The sequence below is a fragment of the Theropithecus gelada genome, chromosome 18 (genome assembly GCF_003255815.1).
Source record: "Theropithecus gelada isolate Dixy chromosome 18, Tgel_1.0, whole genome shotgun sequence".
Classification (NCBI taxonomy): domain Eukaryota; kingdom Metazoa; phylum Chordata; class Mammalia; order Primates; family Cercopithecidae; genus Theropithecus; species Theropithecus gelada.
Genome location: NC_037686.1, coordinates 54,417,805 through 54,434,766, shown reverse-complemented (window position 1 = coordinate 54,434,766; position 16,962 = coordinate 54,417,805).

The window sequence follows — 16,962 nt, the reverse complement described above, 5'->3', positions numbered from 1 at the left end:
GACTCTGCTTAACTTTGTTTATAAAATAAAAATGCTCTTGATGGGGAGTGGGGAGGGAGGATGGGAGAGTTTCCTGATCTGGAGAAACCACTCCCTAAAAAATGGCCAGAGGAGCACCCACACAGAAATCCCGTCCTCCTTCTTCCTGCTTTGGTGAGGAAACAGGCACAGGGGAATGTACATGATGTGGCGTCTGGGGAGACTGGAGCCCCTACGCAGTGCTTCGCTGGTAAAAGTCTTGAGGATGGAAATTGCCCACTTGAGACCAACAGGCAGCTGAGGGCCCTACCTCCCATGCTTGGTTCAGCCCTGACTGGGAGAGCTTTCTGCAAAGCTTCATTCAGAAGCTTGGTCTGGAGGTGAGGAGGGTCCTGTCTGAGCTCTCTGTTGATGACCAACTCTTCCCAGTTGACCAGGACTCTCCCAGGGTTGGCACTCAAAGTCCTGAATTCCAGGAATCTCCTCACACCTGGGCAAACCTGGACATTTGGTCACCTTAGCTCTCTTAGAAAAAAGACAAAGCATTCAATCCAATCTAGTTTTTAAAACAGTAAATAAGAACTAGAGGTCTGTCCATAGGAGCTGCACAACGTTGCCTTTAACCTGGGTAATTCACCCTTTGCTTATTTTTGCTGTTTTCTAATCTGTTTCCTGGTAGTAAATCTCAGAGAAGAAAATGTACTGTGGGTTTGCCTGGGGCTGGGTGGGGCGTGGTAGCTGGTGACAGCTGGCTCAGAAGCCAGGGAAATCTCTTAAGGTGAGAGAAGCTGGCTGCACCCTGGGGCCCGTGGAAAGAAAGAGCAGGCCAGCTGATCTGGGCCCTGAGTGGCCCCCTTCCCCAGAGGCTGCTTAGCCCAGCCCTCTTCCACAGGGCTTCAGCCTGCAAGGGCCTTTCCCTGCTCCCTTCACTTCAAACCTTCTTCCCCACAATGCATTGGAGTGGATTAATTCCATGCTTTGCACTGTTTCATGTTGGGGAGGGAGCACAGCTCTGGGAAAAACATTAAAATGTGTTATTGGCTCTTGTCACACCACACTTCTTTTCTTGAGGCTTCTCTTCTTCCATCTTTGCCTTCTATCATTTTTATTTTTCTTTCTTTTCTACGACTCAATTTTAAGTCCCACTACCATCAAGCCCAAGTGCCACTACCGCCCCCTTGTGTTTTCTTGATGGAAGAACGCAGCCCCAGGGCTGCCCACACACCTGGAGAAAACTGTAGCGGTGGAAAGCGGTGATACCTTTGCTTTCCCATCATAAGGGTCACAGCTGACACTCCTATAAGAAAAGACAGGTTAACAAGAGGAAAGTGTAACAAATTTATTTGAATCAAAGATTTACATAGCACAAGAGCCTTCACAAATGAAGACCCGAAGACCCAGAAAAAACATCTATTTGTATGCTTAGGTTCCACAAAGAATGGACAGCTGTGTCAAAATGTGAATGGTTAAGGGGTACGATCTAATGGTGATAGACTGAGGCAGGGAGACCCAGCAAGGTCTGTCCAGATTCTTTTTGGCCTCTCTCTGCAGCATTTCTCCCCCTGTATGGGGCAGGATACTTCTGGAAAGAGAAAGGGGAGAAGGGAAAGAGTGACCTTTTCAGGCTTGATGGCTTGCTTTGGGGGAGAGGGGTCCTAATTTGATGACCCACCTTGGAGAAGAGAAATTGTGTATGATTTGCTTCGGGTGGAGAAAGAGGACAGTAGAAGGTCAGAGGACAGACTGCTTCTGACGCCACATCTGAGACCTTCCAATCTCCTTTAGTTCAAAGTACTCAGCATGCCAACTCACCATACTTTGGGGTAATGTTTTCTTTGAGCCCCAACAGAACCAAAGACTGGATGTATGAACAGTTGTGAATAGCTGGAATGCCGATTAATTAAATAGGGTTGGCAGGCCAGGCGTGGTGGCTCGTGCCTGTAATCCCAGCACTTCGGGAGGCTGAGGAGGATAGGGTTGGCAGGCCGGGCATGGTGGCTACATGCCTGTAATCTACTTTGGACCCCTCAGCCCTGGCCCATCCTCCACTCAGCCTGCCATCCTGGTGGTCCTCTTCTCCCAAAGACATCCACCAATTCCAGCCTCAGCCCTGAAATCCCTTCCACCCCACTATGGCAGACCCAGGGAAAGCCCCATGGCTCTCAGCTCAGCATCCATGCAATGTAGGATGTGAAGGCAGCCCAGGATCATTCCACCCAGGGCCTCTCTCTGTAGTGAGAGTACATTTGGCACGGCTGCCTCAGGTGGGATACATGCACTTTGGAAGACTGAGGAGGATAGGGTTGCTTGAGCTCAGGAGTTCAAGACCAGCCCAGGTAACACAGTGAGACCTATCTCTACAAAACATAAAATATTAGCTGGGCATGGTGGACTGCTCCTGCAGTCCCAGCTACTTAGGAGGCTGAGGCAGGAGAATCACTTCAGTCCAGGAGGTCGATGCTGTAGTGAACAATGATCATACTACTGCGTTCTAGCCGGGCAACAGAGCAAGACTCTATCTCAAAAATAAATAAACAGGGTTGGCAAAGGAAACACATGCCAACTTAGGTGATATTCAGACCTGGTGGCCTGAATAGCATCTGGGAAGCCAGACGGTCTTGGGTAACTGAGGAATTCCCTAAGAGAGAGCACCTTGATCTTGTCTATGTACAGTGAGCCACAGAGGGTCTTTATCTTCACCTTTGATAAGTACACAAGGGCAGGGACTGTGCCTGTCTCAATATTGAATTTTTAATCCTTAGCACAGCACCTAGTCCATATTTACTGAGAACTGTATGAGAGTCAGATTTATATTATAATTACATTATTAGTAATTACACATGAACAGAGAACACTATCGTGTTTTTACTATGTGCAGGGCATTCTTCCAGATATTTTATATGTATTATGTTGCCTAGTTGTCGCAAGCACCCTATAAACTCTCTCTCCCATTTTACAGACAAGGAAAGTAAGGCCGAGAATACGTAACTCACCCAGGGGAACTGGCAGAGTCAGGATTGTTTGAATCCAGGCTGTCTGGTTCCTGAGCTCTCTCATGGACTCTTCCATTAAATGTCTCTCATTTATATGCATCTATATTTCGTCACAATGCAAGAGCATCTGCTGTTAGCAAAATAAAATGCACGGGGTTTTTTTTTTGGTTTTTTTTTTTTTTTTTTTTTGAGATGGAGTTTTGCTCTTGTTGCCCAGTCTGGAATGCAGTGGTGTGATCTCAGCTCGCTGCAACCTCCATTTTCCATGTTCAAGCGATTTTCGTGCCTTAGTCTCCCAAGTATCTGGGATTATAGGCGTCCATCACCAAGCCCAGCTAATTTTTGTATTTTTAATAGAGATGGGGTTTCACCACGTTGGCCAGGCTGGTCTTGAACTCCTGACCTCAGGTGATCCACCCTCCTTGGCCTCCCAAAGTGCTGGGATTACAGGAGTGAGCCACTGCACCTGACCAAAATGCACTTTTTAATCTAGAAAAATGATACATTATGGTTTACACTTGAGTACTCAAAACTAGCCAGAGTTTTTAATTATTCTTAACTGCTAAATACCACCATCAAATAATGCATATGTATATCATTTAAATTAAACTAAATTTGGCCTGAGGTCGCCCTCGTACTGTGAGTCCCTATATAATGAACTGTGACCTAACTTAGTACATAAGCAAACTGAAAGCCTAACTTAGGAGTGTATTTTTGTAACATCTAGCTGAGTCTCAGCCAATCACAGGCTGCCAACTGATCAGACAGATCATGCCCAGATAAGGCAAACCTGGAGCTGTAACCAATGAGTGGATTCTGTATCCCATTTCCACTTTCTGTCTGTAGATGCCCCAGTGTAAGGACAGCAGCTGTAGGAGCCTCTAAGGGTCCTGAAGACTGCCTGATTCTCGAATCATTCTTTGCGCAAATAAACTCTGTTAAATTTAATTTGTCAGAAGTTTTTTCTTTTAACGAGGTAAAGGATAATGTTTTGATAAGTATTAACACACATTTCTTCTTTTTTTTCTTTTTTCTTTTTTCTTTTTTTTTTTTTTTTTGAGACGGAGTCTCGCTCTGTCACCCAGGCTAGAGTGCAGTGGCGTGATCTTGGCTCACTGCAAACTCCGCCTCCCAGGTTCACCCCATTCTCCTGCCTCAGCCTCCCAAGTAGCTGGGACTACAGGCGCCCGCCACCACGCCCGGCTATTTTTTTTTGTATTTTAGTAGAGACGGGGTTTCACCATGTTAGCCAGGATGGTCTCGATCTCCTGACCTTGTGATCCGCCCACCTCGGCCTCCCAAAGTGCTGGGATTACAGGCTTGAGCCACCGCACCCGGCCAACACACATTTCTTTTATCTTTCTAAGAGCCACGCCTTTTACCTAGCTGGCCCCAGATCAATTTGCCTTGGAAAAAGGGATGTGCAGGACTTTGGGATCTGGTGAATTACAGTGTGAATGCAGAGAAAGACAAGAGAGCATTTAGATTCTGATGTGAGAAAGATAATTAAGATTCTTTTTCCAATTAATCTCCCACCCCCTACACCTTAACATAGCAAGGCCAATCCTGACTAACCCAGCTCACACAGTTCTCCTGCTGGGGAGAGTAGATGTAGTATCAGGTGAAAGCTTGAGATGTGTCTCCAGGTGATAGAAGGGGAGAAACTCGACTCTTCTGGCCCAAGGGGATTGTGAACAGGCTTGGAGAAGGAGGTAGACCAGAATGGGTTGTGTGTGCCCAGATTTGGGCCTTATTTGTCTTTGGCTCAAGTAGAGGGGAAGGAAAAAGCCACGGGCAGAGGAGGGGCTCTTCTAAACCAAGATGCTCCTTAGGATATTGAAAATCTCTCTGGATCAGTTCTCAGACCTGCACAGCTCAACCTGGGAGGCAGCCGTGCCAAATGTACTCTCACTACAGAGAGAGGCCCTGGGTGGAATGATCCTGGGCTGCCTTCACATCCCACGTTGCATGGATGCTGAGCGGAGAGCCATGGGGCTTTCCCCGGGCCTGCCGTGGTGGGGTGGAAGGGATTTCAGGGCTGAGACTGGAATTGGTGGAGGTCTTTGGGGGCAGAGGACCACCAGGATGGCAGGCTGAGTGGAGGATGGGCCAGGGCTGAGGGGTCTAAAGTAGTGAGGACTGAGTTAATTTGGGGGGTATCGGGGTAAGCCAGTATGTCACCCAAGCAGTGTCCAAACCAAGAAAGACCAGATAATAGTTTACACTAGTTATAGAATTCAGCCATGAATGCCAGCGAAGCAAGCAGCCACTCACACCCCCAGACATCTAGGCAGTGTCCACAGGAGAGAAGCTGGGGTAGATTGAAGCTATAGGAGAGCCGGAGGACTTTTAGCTAAGAGGTACTGACACTTCCTAAAACATTGCGTGCATAATCAGAGTGGATTTCTTTTGATTTATTTATTATTTATTTTTATAGAGATGAGGTCTCACTATGTTGCCCAGTCTGGTCTTGAACTCCTGGTCTTACGCAATCCTCCTGCCTCAGTCTCCCAACGAGCTGGGATTATAGGCACGAGCCACTGTGCCTGGTCAGATTTAGTTTTAAACTGGTTTGGTCATTTGGTTAAAATGTTTTAAAGTATAAGAATCATGGGAAGGAGATTTCTTATGATTACTCATAAACAAAATAAAAAATTCTGTATTCTCTGTGTATAGGTGAAAGCTTGCAACCCCACTGTGATAGATACATCCAGGCAAATACATTGAGGATCATGTCCATATTGATTATTCAGTTTTCACTCTGAGTTGTATTTTTATTCCCCCAGTTATTTGCTTTGCTAGCTTCCTGAAGGTGGTAGCTGTCTATACTGCAGACAGAAGTTGCGGCAAGGGGCCATCGGATTGTCACATGAACAGGCCAAATAATTACAATATAATTACAAATAATTACAATGAGTAGTTTGCTGACTACTCATGGGCCTCAGCTGCTTCATGTATGTAGCAATCCAAGTAGTTCAAATGTCTTATTTATTTAATTTATTTTGAGAAGCCTTTCAAAGTTGAGTTATAATTCATGCATCACGCAATTCACTCTTTCAAAGTGAACAATTCAGTAGTTTTTAGTATATTCACAAAATTGTGCAATCATCACCACTATCTAATTTAAGAACATTTTTGTCTCCTCAAAAAGAAACCCTGTAACTCAGGTGTTCCCAACCCATGGGCTGTGGACTGGTACCAGTTTATGGCCTGTTAGGAACTGGGCCACACAGCAGGAGTTGAGTGGTGACAAGCAAGTATTACCTCCTGAGCTCTGCCTCCTGTCACATCAGCAGCAGCATTACATTCTCATGGGGGCTCAACCCTATTTGAACTATGCATGCGAGGAATCTCAGTCGTACACTCCTTATGATAATCTAACAAATGCCTGATGGTCTGAGGTGGAACAGTTTCATCCCCAAACCATCTCCTCCCCATCCCTCACCTCTGTCCCTTGGAGAAACTGTCTTCCATGAAATGGGTCCCTGGTGTCAAAAAGGTTGTGGAAAAAACTGGTCCCTGGTGACAAAAAGGTTGCTGTAGCCATCAGCAGTAACTCCTCATTCCCCTCATTTCCTAGTCCCTACCACCACTAATCTACTTTCTATCTCTGAAGATTTGCCTATTCTGGACTTTTCATCTAAATGGAATCATGTTTGTTGGTGTCTGGCTTGTTTTGGCTAGCATAATGTCTTCCAGGTTCCTTCACATTATGGCTTACATCACAATTATATTCCTTTTTATGGCTAATGAATATTCCATTATATGGATATACCACATTTTGTTTATCCATTCATCAACCATCAGACAATTGAGTTGTTTTCACTTTTATTTGGCTATTATGAATAATGCTGCTATGAATATTGGTGTGCAAGATTTTGTGCAGACATGAAGTTTCAGTTTTCTGGGTATAAACGCAGTAGTGGAAATGCTGGGTCATACATCTATGTTTAATGTTTTGAGGAACCACCAACCTATTTTTCAAAGTTGCTGTGCGATTTGACATTCTCACTAAGGTATACAGGGGTTCGAATTTCTCCATGTCCTTGCCAACACTTGTCATTGTCCATCTTTTTGATGACAACCATCCTATCAGGTGTGAAGTCGTATTTTATGTTAGTTGTCTTTTTTTGGTTTCCAATAATTAACTTTTTGGGAGGTTTGCAGACACCTTGGTAAGGTTCTCATTCCTCTTAACATCGCTTCATGATTTTCTTTTTAATTTTAGCTTTGTAGTTTACTACTATTATACCCTTTGTGATTCTACAAGAAACACTTCTACTAGACTTTTTAAGCAAGTGGCAAATCATATGACTTTATATATAATTTTAATTGAATTATATATGGAGTTATTTCTTTACCTTTGAAGGGCCAAAAATAAAGTTACTGCAGGTCTTCAGTAATTCCCTCTCTGGTTGCTTGGGTAATATTTGTGCCCTGTCACACTCTGTATGACAGATGTGTGACCAAATCTTATTCTGTTAATAACTTTACTTTTTAATTGAACTTTTACCCGTCACGGGCTGAGGGACAGGTTATATAGCTGATTCTGAGTTAATTATAACTGCCATTATTTTTTTATTTGCAGTGCCTGAGCAAGCAGTAAAACAGCAAGTTAAGTCACATTTGCAATGGGACCGTGACTCAATTAGTGTTTTTGAATAATAGGCAATAGTAATTAAAGTCATGGCAATTGCAGTAGCAGTATTATGTGGTAGCCTGGCTTCAGCAAAGGCTGTTTTATAACATGTCCAGAGAGAAGGCAGAAGGGAGACAGAACATGCTAGGTAGAAGCCCTCTCCTTCTTGTCCCTTGCAAACTGGGAATGGAAGTTCTTGAGAATATCTTCCACAACTTTTCAACATCACTTTATCAGCTTCTATGTCAGAAGCTCAACATTTAACGTAAAACTCATAGGTCCTGCAAGGTAGTATTTTTAGTCCAGTTAACCTTGTCTGTGAAAAGCCAGACTCCTGAGACTGAACGCCATATGCAAACATTGACATGCACTTGGACAACAGAATAGGCAGGGGAAAATTAACAACCCTTTTGTTATTGGCTTTGTAAACCCAAATCTATAAAATTTCTTCCAGTCAGGGAGTGAATATGCCCATCTAAAGGATAAGAAGACTGAGGCACAGTGTGGTCATGGAACTAGGGTATGATCCTTCCAAGAGGGGCCTGGGTGAGCATCTGGTTCTTGTTTTAGATTTCAGCTGCTCATATCACCATCTCTCCCAAACTGCAAGTACCAAAACTATTGCCTGCAGCCTCATATTTTATGCTGATAATAACAAAATTTCTTTGGAGAGTAAAGAAAATTTTAATACAAAAGATGAGACATTATGACCGTCAGGCTCAAGAAGGGCTACAAAAGAGAGGGAACTCAGATTAGTGTTCTGAGTGCTGTTAAAATGGACATCAAACCATCCTTGAAAGTATGGAGAGGTTCAGAGACAGACCGATTATGTCTAAAGACCGTCCCCTTGCTCCCACCCCAACCTCCTCACAATTCTAGTTGCCCAGAAGCCTAGTCCTTGTCCCAGCTCAGGGCAATAGAGTAGTTTGTCTAAGCATGCTTCTCTGGGCCACGTATGGATACTTCCTCTCCAGTTTGCAATAATTCTGTGTGGAACCTCAAGGTCCACAGAAAGGCCCAATGGTGGTCACTTTGCCATAACATCAGTGAAACTTACATACAAGGTGTTGCAGGTTGGGTCCATAGGAAGCACAGCAAGAATAGCTTGCAGGAAGTTGTTAAGGAATGCTCTCAGAATGGACACTGACAGGGAAAGGGCAGGAAACAGGACTGAAGGAAGAGGGTAAGGGTGAGTAATAGTGTGAGTAAAGACATAGAGACAGGAATAAAATCAATCTGTTTGATCGCGGTGTAGGATGACGTCAGAGCCACAGGATAAAAGCCTGCAAAAGGATATTGAGGCAAGATAGTTGGAGATGATATCAAGAGCCAGGGTAAAGTTTTGAGCCAATAAAGAATGCTGAACAAGAGAGGAATCTAAATGCCAAGAGTGAACAGGAATGTTGAAGCCATGAGAAACTCTAAGGAGGAAGACCTGAGGAGATATAGGTCAGAAAAAGGCAAGCTCTTTGGATTAGCTCCAAATGAGAGATGGAAGTTGGGAGGTTAAGGGTTAGTCAGATCAGATATTTCTAAATAAATATGCATTGTGCACTTATCATTCCTTTAAATCTTCCTGGGGTTTAAAAAGATTATTCTTCTTTTGACTTTTAGGACTCCTACTTTTCAATTTAAGATTAGAAATTTTTCAGGTTGGAACTGATTAAACTCAAAACATGCCACCCCCAAATATGGCACCTTAGCATATTAATTATTTTGTTGTTGTTGAGACAGGTCTAACTCTGTCACTTAGGATGCAGAGCACAATCACAGCTCACTGCAGCCTCAATCTCCAGGGCTTAGATAATCCTCCCACCTCAGCCTCCCAAGTAGCTAGGACTACAAGTGTGCACCAGCAAACCTGGCTAGCTTTAATTTTTTGTTTGTTTGTTTGGTTTTTTGTTTTTTGTAGAAATGGTGCCTTGCTATGTCTCCCAGGTAGTCTCAAACTCCTGGGCTCAAGCAGTCCTCCCACTTCAGCCTCCCAAAGTGTTGGCATCACAGGCATGAGTCATTGCACCCAGCCCACATATTGAATATTTTAAACTCATGTAATTTGAGAACATGGCAGACGCAGGAAGACTGGAGTAAAACAGATTATAAGACACTCCTGTGAGTGGTGCTTTCCCTATGCCCAGGGAAAAGGAACATCCTGTCTCCAAAGACAAGGAGACACAGAAGAATCAGAGCAAACAGGTCTTGCTAAGTTCCCCCAGTTTATTACCGTTAGCTTATACTCCTTGCCCTATTCTATTTCTCCATGACTATCCATTCTTCATCAAACCTACTGTGAAAAAGTACTTAGGTTTAGCTGATTCTTTAGGGCTTCATTTCCTTATAAAGGCTCCTGTGTTATGAAGGTTAATTTGTATGCTTGTCTCTTGTTCGTCTGTCTTTTGTTACAAGGGCCCAGCCAATGAACCTAAGATGAGTAGAGGAAAAGGTATTTTTCCTTCCATAAAGAGCGATCCTATAATTACTGAAAGAAAGGTCAGGAATGCCCTGCAGTGTGGGCTGGAAGGGGAGAGGATGAAGTGAATTTTCAAACATTTTCCTTGAAGGCAGAAAAATTTCACTGGCTCCTTATAAAGAATTAACAATCCTCAGTGTTCTCTTAGAGACCCCACTCTCTTCCACTGTAACAGCAAATTTTTATTTATTTGGTAGGGCAGCCATAACAAAATACCACAGAATGGGAGGCTTAAACAACAAAAGTTAATTTTCTTACAGTTCTGGAGGTCAGAAGTTCAAGATCAAGGTATCCATAGGGTGGTTTCTGCTGAGGATTGTAGACGGCTGCCTCCTCACATGGCCTTTTGTCTGAGTGTGTAGGGGGAGGAGGGGAGGGAGAGAAACAGAGAGAGAGAGAGAGAGAGAAAGAAAGAGAGAGAGAGATCTGGGGTTTCTTCCTCTTTTTCTGAGGACCCCAGTCCTATTGGATTAGGGCTTCACGCTAATGATCTCATTTAATCTCCTTAAAGGCCCTATCTTCAAATATAATCGCATTAGAGGTTAGGACTTCAACGTATGAATTTGTGAGGAGACACAATTCAGTCTGTAACAACAAATAACTCAATTCATGAGCCAGACATCTCTGATCATCTCAGAACCAGCCCTTGCTTGTTCTAAGCTTTCTAAGTCTTTCTAATTGACCATCACCATTATTTATTGCCCCTAAATCATTGTGTCAGAGCAAAGGTGATTCTTACCTTAGTAGTCCTTTATATTTTCTGAGGAAACAAAATGGTAGAAGAATTTCCTTACCATCCTCACTTTTATGGTACTCAGGGCTTAAATAAAGTTCATTATCACGAACGAAGAGGACTATAAACTATTTTGATTGGTCATGTTTATAAACTTTTGATCATACAACCCTGATGTATGTATTTATAAGTTTATAAATTATATACACACACATATGCATATATATAGTGTGTATCTCTCTTCCTCCATACACACATACACACATACAAACACACAAATGGATGAAAAGAGTCAAACTCTGTAAAATATTTGAAAAGATTTATTCTGAGCCAAACGTGAGTGACTATGGCCAATAACAAAGACCTCAGAAGGTCCTGGTAACATGTGCCCCTGGTGGTTGGGATGCAGCTTGGTTTCATGCATTTTAGGGGGTCATGAAACATCAATGAAATACATTTGAGAAATACATTGCTGTCCAGAAAGGCATAATGCAGAGTGGGGGTGGGGTGTAGTGTTTCTAAGCTATAGGTAAATTTAAACTTTTTTCTAGTTGACAATTAGTTGAGCTTGTCTAAAGATCTAGGATCAATAGAAAGGAAATGTTCAGATTGTGAAGACCAAAGTTCTTTTGAAGTCTCATAGTGGCTGTCCTTAGAGACAATAGATGACAAATGTTTCTTATTCAGACCTTTGAAAGGTACTAGACTCTCAGTTAATCTCTACAGTATTGGGAGGGCCTGGAAGAAAAAGATCTAGCTATATTAATAGAGATTCTTTACAGATGCATTTTTCCCCACAAAGGACAGCTTTGCAGGGCCATTTCAAAATATGGCAAAGAAACATGTTTGGGGGTAAAATATTTTGGTTTTCTTCCTCGTCATGTAATGTTATGCCAGTCAGATTGGAAAGTAAGTCAGAATATATAGGGTTAAATAAAACTCACCTGATGAGAATTTGTGGTTTGTGGGGCATGACTCCCCACACCCCTTAGATATTTGAACAAGATAAGAAAAAGTCATATCTTAGTCCTTGGACTGTGTGGGTCCACTTATAGTCACATATTTTTAAAACCAAATGCTGATTGAAAATACATTATTTGAAAGATGCAAAATGCATGTATATAGAGGTCTGGCTCTTCATGTAGGAGGAGTTCCAGTCTGGAGGGCTGACTGCTGGACTTGAGTGTGCACAGATTTTGACATATGCTGGGGACTTGAAATTGTAACAGTTAAAGAAAGAGGAAAGAAACACAAAACTCAACAGTCAAAGATGGGTTTATTTTGGAGAATAAACCTGAGAGGGGCTTCTGGCTGATTTTGGTCAGGAGTACTCTCTCTTACAGACTGAGTATTTATTGGTGAGACAGCTTATCAGAAGCTTGGAATGTTTCTGTGTGTGGGAGAAGTTTACAGAGGGGTTGGAATGTCTCTGGCTGGAGGGGAGGTTATCTTGGGGCTGGCATGTCTCTTGTCAGGGAGGGGTTTACCTTATGGTTGGAATGTTTCTGGTCAGAGGCGTTGTTTGTGGTTTATGGTCATGCGGACTTTAGCCATTAGGCTGATGCCCTTTGGATTTAGGCGGTTTTTTATCAAGGGGAATTTTAGAATGGCGGTGCTTGTCCAAGATGGCAATGCCCCTGCTCTGTCAATTCAGACCCTATAGTTATAGAAAGGATGAGGAGTGGCATGTTCTTTCTGGCTACTTCCTGCTGACAAGGGGATAGAGAGTTTTCTGGTCTCAGATTGCCTGCAGGGAAGTAATGCCATCTGTAGATGTTTTTGGGTAGTTGTCTGTGAAATGACCATGATCCTGTCAGTTAAAAATCTTTGAAAAAGGTTAATTAGGCAGGGTAAGAACATTAGTCCCAGGCACATTATTAGGAGAGGGCCCAGGAATGGGATGACCCATGCTATGATTTTGTTCCCAAACCAAGATTCTATTTGGTTGTTTTGGTATTCCCTTATATTTTTAGCCCTTTCTTTAAGTTTTTCAGCAGCATCTCTTACTAGGCCTGATTGGTTGATATAGAAACAACATTCCTCGTCCAATAAGAGGCATAGGCACATGATTGGAAAGGCCCATGTGTTATTTTCTGTTATAACCATTATTCCTGCGATGAGGATAATAATTAAGCAAAATGCTACAGTAACTGAGATTCTCTGTCTGATATTCTACCCTTAGGGTGCTAGAGTATATAGTCCTACTGCAAATAGTAGACTGAGTAAAGCAATTTCCACAAGGGTGGTGTAGTAAATAATGTCCATTAGAAGTTTTAATATTTGGCTTAAAAGGAGAGGTAGCAATGACAAAAGTAGGGGTGAAACTGAGTAAGATGAGTTACTCACTTAATTACTTATTTTTTATGATTTTCAGCTTAAAATTTCCTTTTTCTTTACATTGATATTTAGAATGTTCATTTGGGGTGTCGGAGGTTACTTCCTCAGCTTTCCAGGCTTTCACTTGAGTGCAATGTATCCAGGAGTTGATTCCTATAACAGATACCATCTCAATTACCCTCAGTGCCATGGACTCACTAGATGTGGGGGTGAAGGATTCCGGGCACTCTCAGTTATTAGTTGTCAACACCAGCAGTGAAGAGATTTCCTCCTGTGATGGTCAGGGGGCTTAGAGGCAGCGCCTGCTGAAACAGTTAGTTTTCAGTTCATAGGGCTTTAGGAAAGCACAGCTTATTTTGGAAACTTGTAGCCAGAAGAAAATAGAATTTAATTTAAACTGTAGAAAATAATAAACATTGAAAAACATTAGGCAACACTAGAATTTAACAACACTTGTGCTATAGTTTTTGAGACATAATTTTCTCTCTCCAGTTTCCCATTTTAATTAAAAGACAAATCATGATAGGACTGGTTTTCTTTATTATACTTGGTTTAATTATTTGCATACAGTACAGCAAGAATAATTATTTGTTACATAGGCCTTTTAAATTGGCTTTGATGGAACTTTGTTCTGTAGAAGGAATCTGAGATAAGACCTTTTTAAAGCCAAGCTCAGGCATGGATTTGTACCATCAAATACCTATGAGTTGGGTGAATTTCTCTCCTCTTGAGGTTCCAAGATAACTTGGGGTTCCTGGCCTGTTCAGAAAGTGACATTGTTTACTTACCACAGATCAGAAATGCTGTACAGGGACTGTGTACACAGAATATGAGGCCATTTTCCAGGGGCTTTATTGGCTTCATAAGGCAAGTTTGGTTCCTTAAAGGAAAGCACACCATTCCAGTCAAAGCCTTGGTAAAAATAACCAGTTTTTCCAACTGTGGCCTGTTACAAAAGAAAATAGATTCTTATTGTACTTATGCAAATAACTATATTGCCATAACTTAAGAATACTCACAGATAGTTTCCAATTTCCAGAGAAAATCAGGTAGAGAGAAACAAGCATGCTCCAAATTTTGTTCATGGGAGTATACTAAGTTGTTAAAAGCTATCAATAGCTCAAAAGAAAAGTTTCTTTGGCTTTGAAAAGCAAAACAAATGATTAGCTATATTCTAGGCTAAATGTCAAAAAGATCACTCCAGTCTCCTGTTAGTTCACTTCATGCAGTTAATTCCTGTCCTGCTTGATATTAATGAACATTTTAGCTCTTCAAGACTCCTGAACATTCTTCTCTATTCCGATGTCACAATCTCCAAAGTTAACAGAAACTTGTATTCAAGAGCACTTGTAAGAGCTTTATAGCTGATTATAAAACCACCTTTTAAAGAGGACCAAAACTTGACAACAATTATTTATGGATGACAAAAAGTTTTAGGGTAGCCATAAAGTCACAATTGACAAGGATATCTGTTACCTTTGTGGCACGCAGTAATTTAAGCATAACAAGTATAATTATTACTGATAACATACACTAAGATATATCAGAATTATAGGAGTCTCCATCTCCTATAACTTTGGAACACATACCAATAATATATTTATACAAATATAGCCCAAAAAAACACCATTTTATATTTGACAATGTTTCCTATTATGACTTTATACCAAATAAGCCAAATTTTACCTTTATATTAGTGGGCTATTAATGTTAAACTCAATTTTAATAAAACCTTGTAGACACATTTACCCAATTTTAATATTGGACCGTAAGGTAAGACGTTTATGAACCCTTTTTAACACTTAATAACTTTTGTTAAAGAGCAGGTTGGTGCTTTAAGTGAAATCCGTTGTGCTTTTACTTTAATGCTCAATTTACAGGAAAACTGGATGATACCCCTTCAACTTTAGCCGATACATTTACACACAGCATTTCCTTTACAATTAACCTTCTAAAACTTTCTTAAACCTTCATTTTTATTTTATTCAACTTAGAACAATTCTTTAACCTTTTAATCTAGGTAAAAATCCACATTCTCATGCCTCCTTATATAATATTTTGCCAAAAGTATATGCAAACTGTTTTCTCAATAGTCTTACATGCGTGTTACACTGTTAACTTTTAGCAACCTTCAGTTTTGTTGGTAAGTTTGGGATTTTAATTATGTACTAGATGTAGAGCCTAGGACCTAGACAGAAGTGCAGGTAAGGTCCGACTCATTCCAGCATTTAACTCCATGTGTCCTAGGTCTCACCTAGCTCAACTTTCTGACTTGTAAACATCCCTCTCTTTAAACAACCAGTTAATTTACTTTAGGGTAAGAATTTACCATATAAGATTCTTTTCATATAAATTCTCTTTTTTTATTTTAAAGATAACAGTCCTTTCCCCAAACAAGCTTCCTTCACGTCTGTGGGCTAGGCTGCCTACGGCCACAAGATTAGAAGTTAGGGTATTTCACTAAATAGTTCAAGATGTAGCTGTCTTTACTAAACCAATATTAATGTTTCATTTATTTAAAAATTACATAAGCAAAGATTATTCTGTTTGGGTTGAGATAGTTTTGTAGCCTCTATGCCAAATTTTGACAATTTATAGTATTTGGCAGAGATAAGTATGAAATTGCTTGATCAATAAATGCAAACAAAAACTGTATGCTGGCAACTCTTAAGACATTTCTAACCTTACAGTACCAGTAAGTTTTAAAGATTAAAGTCACGTGAACTGAAAGGTTTCACAGCTTTTACTTTTCCCTTAAAAATATTTGGTTTAAGCACTTATTTTTCTTAGGCCAATTAATTAGAGCCTTTTAAATAGACGCTGCACACATAACACATATATAGCCACACAGACACCCAGAAGAAGATCCAGTAGTTATAAGATTGTTTTTTTCTAATTTCCCAATTGGATTATTGGCCTTCGGATGAGACCCTTTGAGAACAGGGCTAGGAAAACAGTTTCCAGGGCCTAATAAACAAGTATACCTGGAAGACAAAGGCAGATTTGGGGAGGTACTTATCCACCTCCAATTCCAGGGGTTCCATGAGGAAAACAGAGATTTTTCCCAAAATGGGATTTGTGGTGCCTTTTCTGTTTTCCCAAGGAGTTCCAGGCCACCAGAAGTCATTTTAGGGTTCTTCATACATTCACCAAGAGTGGCAAGGCAGAGTGGAGAAAAGTAATTGAGTTGACTGGGAAAACCTTTTCCAAGAAAACATGATTTATGAAGAGAAAAACATAAAGGCCTTTGAATATACTCATAGCTTCAATCTGCAACAAATCAGACATGGAGAAAGGGACATGAACATGAGCAAAGCCTTCAACCCCAGCTGCTTCCCAGAGAGGGAGAATGGCAGAGGTGGTTTGAGCAGTTTTTAAATGGGTAACAGATGGAGAAGTAGGAGTGGAGTTTGGGGCTGAAGGCTTGGGGGCAGGAGGGGCCACCAGGGTGGAGGGTTCAGATGGACGTGGAGAGGATGCAGAGGGGTGAGAATACAGAGGGGGTTCATGTGCAGGATCAGAAGGAGTTTTGGAGGAGGGAGAGACCCAGGGAGGGTTTTCATTAAGAAGAAAGATTTCATGAGGGGTGCAAGCTTGACACAGAGAAGGTTGGGATCTAAGGTAGAAGTAGAAGAAAGCCTGAATATAGAAAACCTCTTGCCATTTGCCATTCCTGGTTATAAAGTTGTTAAGGTTCCTGAGAATTTGAAAGTCAAAGGTGCCATTTTTGCGCCATCAGCTGACATTATCTAATTTGTACTGGGGCCAGGTCATATTCCAATAAAAAACTAAATGCCCAAGCCAAACTTGC